Source organism: Schistocerca cancellata, chromosome 8 (genome assembly GCF_023864275.1).
Source record: "Schistocerca cancellata isolate TAMUIC-IGC-003103 chromosome 8, iqSchCanc2.1, whole genome shotgun sequence".
Taxonomy (NCBI): Eukaryota; Metazoa; Arthropoda; class Insecta; order Orthoptera; family Acrididae; genus Schistocerca; species Schistocerca cancellata.
Genome location: NC_064633.1, coordinates 547,104,287 through 547,116,986, shown reverse-complemented (window position 1 = coordinate 547,116,986; position 12,700 = coordinate 547,104,287). Strand labels below are relative to the sequence as shown.

At 47.1% G+C, this 12,700-nt stretch overlaps 1 protein-coding gene across 5 annotated transcripts in view; it reads right to left on the bottom strand.

The window, feature by feature from the left end:
• The window catches only part of LOC126095046 (eye-specific diacylglycerol kinase), a 1,048,134-nt gene that overhangs the window by 185,664 nt on the left and 849,770 nt on the right, over positions 1 to 12,700 (bottom strand). The window lies entirely within an intron of this gene.

Below are 12,700 nucleotides of genomic sequence, written 5' to 3'. Positions count from 1 at the left end.
GCTTTTTATTCACTTAGATGGCTTTGTCGTTGACGGAATATTAAAACTACTTGTACATAATTTCTGGGATGGTTTGGGATTATTTGAGCAATCTTTAATCGCAAGAATTTATATAACGTTTTGATATGCATACCAATCGTAGCCTTACAAACACAGACGATATTCTCTTTGCATGTTCTTTCCCTGGATCATATCGTATGTGACCTTAGCAACAGCTTCCATTATTGCTCCATGCAGATAATCACGAATATTTGTGAAGTAACAAGCAGTGTTCTTTACAGAGTTGAAATAAGAAATAGCTATGCAACGAGGCAAGATGGGAATATGCTGCTGGCCACGTAAAAGGCATTTGAGTGAAGTACACTCTTTGGGTAATTGTTCGTCAAGCTCACTTCACACTGTGAAGTTGAAATATGCCTTACTGCTGTTCTGGTAGCTTGTGTAACTAAAATAATTTCTTTACGTTCTGTAACGAAACAAAAACATTAACCCTTGTTTATTAAAAATAAATAATGTTTTTGGGGAGAATTCTGCATTTGTGCCCTCAGTTTCAAAATTACCGACTACCAGCTTTTAATAGCTAATGTCAGTGAAGTTGTATTCATCTAAATCTACATCTACATGTATACTCTGCAAATCACATTTAAGTGCCTGGCAAAGGGTTCATCGAACCATCTTCACAATTCTCTATTATTCCAATCTCGTATAGCTCGTGGAAAGAATGAACACCTATATCTTTCCGTACGAGCTCTGATTTCCCTTATTTTATCTTGGTGATCGTTACTCCTTATGTAAGTATGTCAACAAAATATTTTCGCATTCGGAGGAGAAATTTCGTGATTGGAATTTCGTGAGAAGACTCCATCGCAACGAAAAAAGCCTTTCTTTTAATGAATTCCAGCCCAAATCCTGTATCATTTCTGTGACACTCACTCCCATATTTCGCGATAATACAAAACGTGCTGCCCTTCTTTGAACTTTTTCGCTGTACTCCGTCAGTCCTATCTGGCAAGGGTCCCACACCGCGCAGCAGTATTCTAAAAGAGGATGGACAAGCGTAGTGTAGGCAGTCTCCTTAGTAGGTCTGTTAGATTTTATAAGTGTCCTGCCAATAAAATGCAGTCTTTGGTTAGCCTTCCTCACAACATTTTGTGTGTGTTCCTTCCAATTTAAGTTGTTCACAATTGTAATACCTAGGTATTTAGTTGAATTTACGGCTTTTAGATTAGACTGATTTAGCGTGTAACCGAAGTTTAACGAATTCCTTTTAGCACTCATGTGGATGACCTCACACTTTTCGTTATTTAGGGTCAACTGCCACTTTTCGCACCATTCCGATATTTCTTCTAAATCGTTTTGCAGTTTGTTTTGATCTTCTGATGACCTTATTAGTCGATAAACGACAGCGTCATCTGCAAACAACTGAAGACGGCTGCTCAGATTGTCTCCCAAATCCATTCATTATTGATGTGGAGAGAAGAAACCAAAGAGGAAATAATACTGGGGAAACAAATGAAAGAGCAAAAAAATAAAAAATAATGAAAGAAGCGGTAAAATGAAACAGAGAAAAAAGAAGACAGTAAAAATTGAAAAAGTGGAAAGAAGGAAGGCAGCTAGTGGTGGTGATGGAGGAGGAGGAGGAGGAGGAGGAGGAGGAGGAGGAGGAGACAGTGAGGGGGAGGCGGAGGAGTAAGAGGATGCAGGGGGGAAGAAAACGACAATGGTGGAGGAGGAAGAAGGATGTGGGAAGTAGGAAGGATGATGGAGGGAGAAGATGACACTGGGGATTAGGAAGGAGGACGGAGGTAGTGGGGGAGTAGGAAGGAGGTAGTGGGGGAGTAGGAAGGAGGTAGTGGGGGAGTAGGAAGGAGGTAGTGGGGGAGTAGGAAGGAGGTAGTGGGGGAGTAGGAAGGAGGTAGTGGGGGAGGAGGGAGGAGGGCGCGCGGGTGAGACCGAAGTAGGGTGCGGGTGAGGACGGAGGGGGTCGCGGGTGAGGACGGAAGGGTCGCGGGTGAGGACAAAGCGGGCGCGGGTGAGGAGGAAGGGGGCCGCGGGTGAGGAGGAAGGGGGCCGCGGGTGAGGAGGAAGGGGGCCGCGGGTGAGGAGGAAGGGGGCCGCGGGTGAGGAGGAAGGGGGCCGCGGGTGAGGAGGAAGGGGGCCGCGGGTGAGGAGGAAGGGGGCCGCGGGTGAGGAGGAAGGGGGCCGCGGGTGAGGAGGAAGGGGGCCGCGGGTGAGGAGGAAGGGGGCCGCGGGTGAGGAGGAAGGGGGCCGCGGGTGAGGAGGAAGGGGGCCGCGGGTGAGGAGGAAGTAGGGCGCGGGGGAGGAGCAAGTAGGGCGCGGGGGAGGAGGAAGTAGGGCGCGGGGGAGGAGGAAGTAGGGCGCGGGGGAGGAGGAAGTAGGGCGCGGGGGAGGAGGAAGTAGGGCGTGGGGGAGGAGGAAGTAGGGCGCGGGGGAGGAGGAAGTGGGGCGCGGGGGAGGAGGAAGTAGGGCATGGGCGAGGAGGGAGGAGGGCGAAAGATGAGGGTTTACCATCTCTTATACACTGAGGTTCTTGTATTAGGAGAACTAGTTCTGTTGGAGAAGGATGTGGAGGAAATCGTCTGTGACGAGAGTATAGTGACAGTACAGGCATTTGCCATTTGAGATTTTGAGGACGAGAAGAAAATATCACAGTATATTTATCAATTTGATTCGTGTCAGTGTCGTAAGTTTTTGGTGCTCAGTGAGGCTGGTGGCCTCGTTTCAAGTGAAGCGACTTGGCCGCAGCTGAATATTGGCAGCATAAAGTAGAGGGAGTCGGGGGAGGACCGAGAATAGCCGCGCGCTCCCCACAGGACATCCGTCATCGTTAGCGGCGCCGACGCCGACGCCCCATTCATCAGGAGGCGCCATTCAGGCACACCTGCGCAGCCGCAGCCGCAAGGCGCCGCCTGGCAATCTGCCAGCGAGCACCGCGGCCGCCGCCGATTCCTGCTCAGTAACGGACGTTCCTCGGAACCACCACCACTTCCCAACTGAGCGAAATCTCCACTGTGTGTATGCGGTGCTGTCGAGCCATCTACCCGTTCTAAAGTATTCGTTTCCTTTTCTACTTTTGTTAATACACGTCTGACGGTACACCTCACAGCCTTAGACTATAAATGGTATAGATCGTGCATTAACGTGTTTGAACTGAAACCAACATCTCGATCACCTGACCAATGGCGACATCTTCTAGCAGACGAGTTCTGGAATACTGTTCACTTTAATTCGATTGTAATATTTTCATCAAAGATTTCATTATTGCAATGGTGGAATCTTGTACAGTGTTTGGTCGCACCGGAAGACATGTGAAAGCGCTAATAATATTTCGTTCCACATTAAGAATACAAAAAAAATTGCGAACACATTTTTTTGAAAGTTCGGGTTTATGTTTGTCCTTCCAATCTAAAATTCAATGGATGAGGAAGATTCTGAAACAGTAGAACGTTGATTTCTTATGCACTACAAGAATTTTTTATGTTTTCTTATTTATTGTGCTTCTTATTTTGATTGTTTTGGTATCTGCTTTGGAGCAAGCGAAACCCATAAAACAAACGCTTATTCTGTTTAACAATGGGACATTATGGGTAGAAATGGATATCATTGCTTATAAAAGCAAAATAAAACATTTCACACGGATTGTTGAGAAATCGTCAGACAATTTAATGCTTCCTGCCAAACTAATAGACACATAATGCAACAAAAAGAAGAATTCACTGAAAAACTTTAATTCTGTCGTTTGTAAAAAGGAGCAAATGTCAATACAAACTTTCGAATTGTTTGGTACCCTTTCGTTTGCCCGAATGCAAAAATGCATCCCATTAATGTTGAGAATTTAGGAGATTTTGGTTACTTGTACCGCTACATATGTAATACTAAAGCAACAAACCGGTCAGTTTCTAAAATAAATGCTTCTTTTCAGCCATAAAAAGAAAAAGGCTCTGTAACGGTGTGGAGCGTGTGCAGTTGGAGTGATATGGGACTCGTGACACGTCTAGATACGACTCTGACAGATGACACGTATGTAAGCTTCCTCTCTGAGCGCCTACATCCGTTCGTGTCAACCGTGCATTCCGACAGACAATTTCAGCAGGACAATGCGACACCCCACACGTCCAGAAATGCTACAGAGTGGATCCAAGAACACTCTTCTGAATTTAAACACTGCCGCTGGCCACCAAACTCACCAGACACGAACATTATCGAGAACATCTTGGATGCCTTGCAACGCGCTGTTCAGAAGAGATCTCCACCCCCACGTATCCTACGGATTTATGGACAGCCCTGCAGGATTCATGGTGTCAATTCCCTCCAGCATTACTTCAGACATCAGTCGAGTCCATGCCACGTCGTCTTGGGACACGCCTGCGCGCCAAGTGTACCGGTTCCTTTGGCCCTTCAGTGTGTATACTTCAGACAATTGGCACAGTTGGAGAGCGTCTAACCGAGCACAAGCGACATATTAAACAAAGGGAGCTTGACAAATTGGCCACAGCTGTGCGTTGCCTGAAAAAATGACAGAAATATTGTTTGAAAACACGAGAGTCTTGGCTCATAAGTCAACATCTTGTTGTTGTTGTTGTTGTTGTTGTGGTCTTCAGTCCTGAGACTGGTTTGATGCAGCTCTCCACGCTACTCTATCCTGTGCAAGCTTCTTCATCTCCCAGTACCTACTGCAACCTACATCCTTCTGAATCTGCTAAGTGTATTCATCTCTTGGTCTCCCCCTATGATTTTTACCCTCCACGCTGCCCTCCAATACTAAATTGGTGATCCCTTGATGCCTCAGAACATGTCCTACCAACCGATCCCTTCTTCTGGTCAAGTTGTGCCACAAACTTCTCTTCTCCCCAATCCTATTCAATACTTCCTCATTAGTTATGTGATCTACCCATCTAATCTTCAGCATTCCTCTGTAGCACCACATTTCGAAAGCTTCTATTCTCTTCTTGTCCAAACTATTTACCGTCCATGTTTCACTTCCATACATCGCTACACTCCATACAAATACTTTCAGAAATGACTTCCTGACACTTAAATCTATACTCGATGTTAACAAATTTCTCTTCTTCAGAAACGCTTTCCTCGACATTGCCAGTCTACATTTTATATCCTCTCTACTTCGACCATCATCAGTTAATTTGCTCTCCAAATAGCAAAACTCCTTTACTACTTTAAGTGTCTCATTTCCTAATCTAATACCCTCAGCATCACCCGACTTAATTCGACTACATTCCATTATCCTCGTTTTGCTTTTGTTGATGTTCATCTTATATCCTCACTTCAAGACCCCATCCATTCCGTTCAACTGCTCTTCCAAGTCCTTTGCTGTCTCTGACAGAATTACAATGTCATCGGCGAACCTCAAAGTTTTTATTTCTTCTCCATGGATTTTAATACCTACTCCAAATTTTTCTTTTGTTTCCTTTACTGCTTGCTCAATATACAGATTGAATAACATTGGGGAGATTCCATTATAAGGAGACAGCTGAGAGTAGAACGAATAGCAACAGCTTTGACAGAGACAAAGATTACACACTTAGTAGGGTGTGGGGCGGAGTCTGGATATTGAAAGGAAGCGAAGGATACGTGACGCTTCTAGGCAGCCGGGAGCTACAGTTTCAAACTTGGCGCCGGCCCCTGTCGTGACTTTTCGTCACTCGGTCCCGTGGCGTGTCGGAGCTGCTACGACCTTCGCCTTCCGCGGACGCGTCGTTTCGAGCCTCTCTGGTGCCAGAGGCTGGAATCTTTCCTACATAAACGGAAAACTGCCAGCTCCGACAGGCAGAGGCTTTCACCGCTGACGACAATGGTGGAGCTAGTTTTCGAAAGCTCGAGAATTTCTACGAAATGGGTGGCCTGAAAACCGAGTTTTCATTCAGAAATAACGAAGCAAGACACTGTGGGGAAAAAAGCAATTACTTTTTGCAAGAAGTTACCGGTAACTCTAACTGTAAGATTCAACGCCGGCCTGGGTGGCCGAGCGGTTCTAGGCGCTACAGTCTGGAACCGCGCGACCACTACGGTCGCAAGTTCGATGATGATGATGATGATGTTTGGTTTGTTGGGCGCTCAACTGCGTGGTTATCAGCGCCCGTACAATTTCCCAACCTTCGATCAGTCCAATTTCGCCACTTTCCTGGATGATGATGAAATGATGAGGACAACACAAACACCCAGTCATCTCGAGGCAGGTGAAAATCCCTGACCCCGCCGGGAATCGAACCCGGGACCCCGTGCTCGGGAAGCGAGAACGCTACCGCGAGACCACGAGCGGCGGACGCAAGTTCGAATCCTGCCTCAGGCATGGATGTGTGTGATGTCCTTAGGTTATTTATGTTCAAGTAGTTCTACGTTCTAGGGGACTGATGACCTCAGATGTTAAGTCCCATAGTGCTCAGAGTCATTTTTTTGTAAGATTCTACGTCATTCGTAAATCGAAGTCTGCCAAAACAATTATGCTCAATACGTAAACATCCTTACTGCACGCACCACTTCTTTTCGACGACGACGACAGAAGTGCGTTGCTCAATAACATGGTCTTCAGCATCCTTTCTACGAAGTAGCAGATTGCCATGCGCCTGGGGGTGGGGGAGCGGGGTGGCGAGTGGGGTTGGGGGAAGCTGTCTCCACAGGCGGAGTTGCTTATAATTTATGGAAGTGCACCTATCAATTAAGAAAAACCGCTGTCATGACCCACTAAAGTACGACACTGAAAATTGATTAACACAAGTACCAAACCGCCTGGCAAGCCGTCCACTCACGATCGTGCAGGCGCTCACCCTCCAGCACTTTACGGATGACGCCCGACACTTCACGAAATTGTGTTGGTGTTGGCCGGGGGGGAGTGGAGGGGGAGGGGGGCAAATCTCCAGCAAAACTGAGGGTTGCCATAATGTCCGTAAATCGTAGGCCTGGTCTAAGGCGCTGTAGTCATGGACTGTGCGGCTGGTCCCGGCGGAGGTTCGAGTCCTCCCCTTCGGGCATGGGTGTGTGTCTTTGTCCTTAGGATAATTTAGGTTAAGTAGTGTGTAAGCTTAGGGACTGATGACCTTAGCAGTTAAGTCCCATAAGATTTCACACACATTTGAACATTTGAAATCGTAGCCAAAACGCGCTGAACCGAAACAAGCACGCGACACATTTAACTGAGTATTGGATTCTTTCACCGGCTGCTGTTCGTAGTATCAATGACAGGTCTTTCTCGGCAGTACTATGCACGCAGAGTTCTAAATTCTCTCCACTGTTGTCTGCGGCCTACGCTGATTTGCGTACAGCATATTTCGTTTAATGCTGTGTCACGTTTGCCTACGGGATTGCCGCAGTGGTAACACCGGTTCCCGTCAGATCACCGAAGTTAAATGCTGATGTGCTTGGCTAGTACTTGGGTGGGTGACCGTCCGGGTCTGGCTGGCGGGATGCATTCAGCCCTTGCGAGGCCAACTGAGGAACTTTTTGATTGAGAAGCAGCGGTTCTGGTCACGAAAAATGATAATGATGGTGGGAACTGTGAGCTGACCACACCCCCCTTCATATCCGAATCCAGTGACGCCTCTCGGCAGAGGAGACACGGCGGTCGGTCGGTGCCGCTGGGCCTTCCGAGGCCTCTCCCGACGGAGTTGATTTTTTCTGTATCACGTTTGGATCCTGCCGTAGAAAATGTTATTTCTGATATCAAGGAGACAAGGCCTCATCTCATACTGTCGGTTAAAACTCATACGTGTTACTCGCGCGAAATTTCCTTATTCTACTTCTTTCTTATCGAAACCACTTTGTCAGCGAGCCGTGGGCTCTCTGATGGGCACACCTATAGACGTCTTGTGTGAGTGAAAGCTTTATCTTCTATCGGCAGCATTCGTGTATCATCGTATGCGCTGTCACGCACAGATGTAGACATACCTTTGGTTCCGTGCAACATTCAGCAGCAGGGTGGTGGTGGTAACGCGTTAAAACAATCTGCGAGGGTGACTCTAAAAGAAATGCACACTATTTTTGTAAAAATACAGTTTTCATTCTGCATGTGTGAAAGTTTTACAGTGTGTAGATACATCCTTCCCGCTTGTTTTCAAACTTAGTTCAACATGTTCCCGTGAGTGGCGCCGGCACAGCATGTCTTCAAGATGGCTGCTACACTTGACGTTCGTCAGAAGCAACGTGCTGTCATAGAATTCCTGTGCTGTGAAAACGAGACAGTGGGAAACATCCACAGGAGGTTGAAAAAGGTGTATGGAGATGCTGCTGTCGATCGCAGTACAGTTAGTCGGTGGGCAAGCAGGTTATGTGATGAAAGCGGGCACGGCAGTATTGAGAATTGTCCTCGCAGCGGCAAGCCTCGTACTGCACACACTCCAGACAATGTGCAGAGAGTTAACGAATTGCTGACTGCTGACAGACGCATCACAGTGAACGAACTGTCACGCTACTTTGGGATAGGGGAAGGAAGTGTTTGCAGAATACTGGAAGTGTTGGCGTTAAAAAAGGTTTGTGGCAGGTGGGTTCCCAGAATGTCGACAGTGGCTCACAAAGAAACACGAAAAACGGTACGCAGCGAACTTTTGGAACAGTACGAGAATGGTGGAGATGAATTTATTGGAAGAATTGTGACAGGTGATGAAACATGGCTCCATCATTTTTCACCACAGACGAAGAGGCAATCAATGGAGTGGCATCATGTGCATTCACCCCAGAAAAAAATTCAAAACGACACCTTCTGCTGGAAAAGTTATGGCTATGGTGTTTTTCGATTCCGAAGGACTCTTGCTTGTGGACATCATGCCAAGTGGAACCACCACAAATTCTGATGCATATGTGACGACACTGGAGAAACTTCAAGCTCGACTGAGTCGTGTTCGACCACATCGACAAAAGCAGGATGTTTTGCTGTTGCACGACAATGCACGGCCACATGTCAGTCAAAAAAAACGGTGGTAGCAATCACAAAACTCGGATGGAAAAAAAAGTTTCAAATGGCTATGAGCGCAATGGGACTTAACATCTGAGGTCACCAGTCCCCTAGAACTTAGAACTACTTAAACCCAACTAACCTAAGGACATCACACACATCCATGCCCGAGGGAGGATTCGAACCTGCGACCGTAGCGGTCGCGCGGTTCCAGACTGAAGCGCCTAGAAAGGCTCGGCCACACCGGCCGGCTCGGATGGACAACACTGAAACACCCGCCTTACAGTCCTGACCTGGCTCCATGTGACTATCATCTCCTTGGAAAACTGTAAGACTCTCTTCGTGGAACAAGGTTTGAAAATGACGACTCCCTTGTGGAAGCTGCCATACAGTGCCTCCAACAGGTTGGTCCAGAATTTTACCGTGCGGGTATACAGGCGGCGCTGGTTCCAAGATGGCGTAAGGCAGTTGAGAGGGATGGAAATTATGTGGAGAAATGAAAATATTGTTCCTAAAGGATGTATGTACTCACTGTAAAACTTTCAAACATGTAGATGGAGTTTTAAAAAAATTGTGTGGATTTCTTTTGGAGTGACCCTCGAATACCACTCCTCGGACTCTTCAGCGATAAAATGAACGAGTAAAACGTCACTAAAAGTCACGGGATTACTATACCCTATGCGAAAATAATGATAAGACATGTCCCGCTACAGAGCGAAGTGGGTAGAGGTTAGCACACTGGACTCGCATGCGGGAGGACGACGGTTCAAACTTCCGTCCGACCATCCTAATTTAGGTTTTCAGTAATTTCCCTAAATCGCTTCAGATAAATACCGGGATGGTTCCTGTGAAAGGCCACGGCCGACTACCTTCCCCAATCCTTCCCAAATCCGATGGCACCGATGACCTCGCTGTTTGGTTCCCTCCCCCGAATCAATCAACTACCCGTGTCCCGCTCACTTATTGCCGTGTTTTAATCCGGGTACGAATACGACTGAGTTGTCGGTAGCAGTAAAACAAGCAGGAAGCGCAATAGTATGACCACCTCTCGCTCCGCTGACGCAGCCGCGAACTATCTTTGATGACGTGTGGAATATTAGCCGGCGAGTCTGCTCGTAATTTATTTACTCGGAGCCGCGGTTAGTCCGGCGCCGTCCATTCCAATGCAGCATTTACTGGCGCGCTCGATAAACAAGGCGATGCCGCGCCGCGTTAAATCACACGTCAGCGGACTTAGTGGCAGAGCAGTGGCGGGTTATCCGGGCTTAGGCGCGCGCGGGGCAGCGCTGGCTAATGCGCGCCATACGGGAGACGGGCGCCATTAAGGACGCAGAGCAGGATCGCACGGCCGTGGCTGACCTCGTCTAGCTAGCCTGTTCATATCAACGGCAGTTGCGCGCAGCCTGGATTACACAGCTACCACATCCAGAGTCTGCTCCGACGATGGCGCCTCCTTCACCGCTTGCAGCAGTGCAAGGGATTGCCGCTGCAAACACAGGTTCGCTTTCGCTGGGGTGCGCCAGACAATCTCACTACCGAATTCTGTACAGTGTAGACCAGGGGCGGGCAGGAATCCTGCACGTGTGCGGTGCACTTGCACGCCTGCAGTTAACAGTCGTTCTGCGTGCACACAGGGGCAAGCTGGCCACCCGCTTATCTCCCCTCCCCACCATACCTTCTGTCCGCTCCTTCCCCTGCAATGCGTTTTGTTTCCTAGCTTGCTTTATTGAATGAAGGAATAAGATTAGTAGGAGTGCTTGAAAGATATCGTGGTTTGAAAGAGTACCTATTACCTACGATACGTTTTATTTAATTATCACAGTTGGAGTGGAACAAAATAAGGTTAGTAGGAGTGCTTGAAAGATGTGTTTTGAAAGAGTACCTATTACCTACGATACGTTTTATTTAATTATCACAGGTGGAGTGGAACAAAATTTCTACATACAGACAAACGCAAACAGTTACTTAAATTTTCATCACTGATGTTTCCTCTTAACCGACACTTACTAATTCAGCAAATGGTTTTCCGGCTCTCGCTATATTAAGCGTAATCTTATAACTTGCACCTACCGCTGGGCTATTATTGTTGTCGTCCTGAAAAATTGAAAACAGTGCTCCATAAAATGTTAAATCAGTTAGATGAGAGACATGACGAAAGGATGTCGCAGATCCCTCGTGACCACAGCAACTACGACAGATTCATCTAGTATCGTCAGATCGCTCTTCTTAAGCTCAGTCAATTCCCCATCCGCTCAGAATCCGACAATAAATTGTACTCGCCCTTGTGAAATTTGTTATAATGGCCTTCAATACTAAACTTCCGCTGACCAGCGAGAATATTGCCACATATTAAACATTTAGAATTTTCACGTTTTTGCACAAAGGAAAAATCATTCTCCCATTACTTTTTAAAAGATAGCAAATCTCCGCTTCTCCGTTTCCTTGTTTCACTCTGCATTTTCCGGTTCTTGAAATACAACGTTTACTACGTGGTGGTCGCTACGCGTCGACGTCCGCAGCTTAGCCTGGTACTACACTGCCGCAAACCTGCCGGCTGTCAGCACTGCCCCATTCGACGATTGCACGCGAGCAGCACACGTGCAGCGCTGTGCGCTCATGAGCCGCGTGCAACGTTTGCCCGCCCCTGGTGTAGACAATCCGAGTTACGCACTACACGGGGTGAGGGATTTGTGTGTGCGTTTTTGGATCTTATGGGCACTCAACGTCGAAATTATCAACGCACTTATTGTTGTTGTTGTTGTTGTTGTGCCGGCCGGAGTGGCCGAGCTGTTCTAGGCGCTACAGTCTGGAGCCGCGCGACCGCTACGGTCGCAGGTTCTAATCCTGCCTTGGGCATGGATGTGTGTGATGACCTTAGGTTAGTTAGGTTTAAGTAGTTCTATGTTCTAAGGGATTGATGACCTTGTATGTAGGCTGTTTAGGTTTTTATGTCGGTAACGCCATGTAGCGCCCTATATGAAAATCACTGACTATGCTGTGTGCAGTATGTGGCTGGTTTGCATTGTTGGAATTTGCTATTGTAGTGTTGGGCAGTTGAATGTGAACAGCGCGTAGCGTTGCGCAGTTGGAGGTGAGCCGCCAGCAGTGGTGGATGTGGGGAGAAAGATCGCGGAGTCTTGAGAGCGGATGACCTGGACGTGTGTCCATCAGAGACTGTAAATTTGTAAGACTGGATGTCATGAACTGATATATATATGATGACTTTTGAACACTATTAAGGTAAATACATTCATTGTTCTCTATCAAAATCTTTCATTTGCTAACCATGCCTATCAGTAGTTAGTGCCTGCAGTAGTTTGAATCTTTTATTTAGCTGGCAGTATTGGCGCTCGCTGTATAGCAGTAATTCGAGTAACGAAGATTTTTGTGAGGTAAGTGATTCTTGAAAGGTATATGTTATTGTTAGTCAGGGCCATTCTTTTGTAGGGATATTTGAAAGTCAGACTGCGTTGCGCTAAAAATATTGTGTGTCAGTTTAAGCACAGTCATTTATAATTTTTTTAAGGGGACGTTTCAACCTCAACAGTTAGGTCCCATAGTGCTCAGAGCCGCTTTTTGTTGCTGTTGTGGTCTTCAGTCCAGAGACTAGTTTGCTGCAGCTCTCTATGCTAATCGTTCCTATGCAAGCCTCTTTATCTCCGACTAACCACATCCTTCCGAATCTGCCTAGTGTATTCATCTCTTGGTCTCCCTCTACGATTTTTACCCTCCACGCTTCCCTCCAGTACTAAATTGGTGATCCCTTGGTGGCTCAGA